The sequence below is a fragment of the Pinus tabuliformis genome, chromosome 5_2 (genome assembly GCF_031772625.1).
Source record: "Pinus tabuliformis cultivar Carrire ecotype Pingquan chromosome 5_2, CPIR1, whole genome shotgun sequence".
Classification (NCBI taxonomy): domain Eukaryota; kingdom Viridiplantae; phylum Streptophyta; class Pinopsida; order Pinales; family Pinaceae; genus Pinus; species Pinus tabuliformis.
In genome coordinates, this window is record NC_142306.1 from 755,953,716 (window position 1) to 755,956,078 (window position 2,363).

A 2,363-nucleotide genomic window follows, 5' to 3' on the forward strand; every position below is an offset into this window, starting at 1 on the left:
TTATAAAATCTAATCATAATATCTATTTTAATTTTATTATAATTTTAGTCTTATGTATTAATAATATCATTATATAATTATAAGATAGTTATAAGGAAACGAGAGGAAAAACAACTACCTGATTACCTGGGATGTTTTTGGTGGTTCTAACCTTCTAATTAAGGGAAGCAAACTTCCACTGATCTCAATACCATTGTCCCGATTGAGATTCTGTGGGTGTTTCATAATCTCAAGAGCCTCCCTGATCTTCCTTCTTTGATGTTGCTCTTCCCTTGCAATAATTGAGGCGCTTTCAAAACAAACTTCATGTTTTGTTTTTGAGGAATGCTTCGCAAGGGCTGAAGTATGAGATCTTCCGTTCTTGGTATCAGTGCCATGTTCTTTCAGTCTTTTCTATAAAGAATGACCTGTTTCACTAATGTAACGTTTTCCACAAGAACAATCAATTTTATAAACTCCCTTGAGTTGTTGTCTATCAATATCATCCTTAACAGATATCATACCCTGCTTAATTGTTCCAGGTGCTGAGAACTGTGTGACTATGTCTTTATTTCTTAGGATTTTGGCAATCTTACCTGTCACCCCTTTAATATATGGTAGGAAAACACTACCACATTGGGTTAGGTCTTGGGCCTTAGGTATCTCAGATAACACCCTCCTTTCTGCTCTCTCTATGGCTTTCTTAATTTCTTTTTCTTTGTAACCTATACTCTTAAACACTAAAGGTAAATGTTCCTTCTCCTCCCTAAGATGTTCAGAGTTAGAAATTTGAAATGCCATAATGGAAAGAGTTTTAGAACACCGAACTTTTGGGACAGATGATGGTAGGAATCAACGTGGAGGTAGCTTTCAATTTGAGTGGATTTCGTAAAGACTTTATTTCCTAAAGAGTCGTCCATTTTTATAATGATAAGAATTTCAAAGAATGGGATACTATTGTTTTACTCCAACTCCATAGTAAATTTTATTTTGGGAGAAATAGAGTTCAGGTGCATGAAAAATTTATCAAAATCTTCCTTACCATGGGTCCATTCTAGGTTGGTATCATCGACGAATCATTTCCACCAAGTTGACCTCAAAGGGTATGATTGAAGGGCCTTCTTTTCAAAGTATTCCATGTATAAGCTGGCCACAATTGGCGAGAGGGGTGATCCCATTGCCACCCCATATGTCTGCTCATAATATCCTCTTTGGAATGTGAAAACGGTTGATCGTAGGCAAATCTCAGCAAGTTTTGTAGTTTCTGGGTCAGTAAATTCCTTTATAACCTAAATAGCTTCATCCAAAGGAATATTGGTGAATAATGAAACCACGTCAAAACTTACCAGGATGTCATCATGGTTTACCCTCTCATTTTCTATAAGATTCAAAAAATCATGGGAATCCTTGATAAAAGAATTAGTATTGGCAACCAAGGGTCTAAGGATTTTGGCAACATACTTTGCGAGTTCATAGGTTGGGGAGCCAATAGTATTAACTACTGGTCTAAGAGGAACCCCTTTCTTATGGATCTTGGGCAAACCATAAATTATTGGGATGGTTTCACAGGAAAGAGTTAATTCTTGAAAGGGTAAACCATGATGACATCCTGGTAAGTTTTGACGTGGCTTCATTATTCACCAAGATTCCTTTGTATGAAGCTATTCTAGTTATAAAGGAGGTTCCTGACCCAGAAACTACAAAACTTGTTGAGATTTGCTTATGGTCAACTGTTTTCACATTCCAAGGAGGATATTATGAGCAAACATTTGGGGTGGAAATTGGATCACCCCTCTCGCCAATTGTGGCCAACTTATAAATGGAATAATTTTAAAAGAAGGCTCTTGAATCATACCCCTTGAGGCTGACTTGGTGGAAACGATTTGTCGATGATACCAACCTAAAATGGACCCATGGTAGGGAAGAGATTGATAAGTTTTTCATGCACCTGAACCCTATTTCTCCCGAAATAAAATTTACTATGGAGTTGGAGGAAAACAAAGTATCCCATTATTGGATGTTCTTATCTTTAGAAAAGTGGACAGCTCTTTAAGACATAAAGTCTTTACGAAATCCACTCACACAGGACGCTACCTCCACGCTGATTCCTACAATCATCCATCCCAAACATTCACTGTGCTTAACACTCTTGCCATTAGGGCCTTTCAAATTTCTGACTTTGAACATCTAAGGGAGGAGAAGGAGCATTTATCTTCAGTGTTTAAGAGTATAGGCTACAAAGAAAAAGAAATTATGAGAGCCATAGAGAGAGAGAAGAAAGGATGGTTTTATCTCAGATAACTAAGGCCCAAGACCTAACCGAATGTGGTAGAGTTTTCCTACCATATATTCAAGGGGTGACAGATAAGATTGCCAAAATCCTA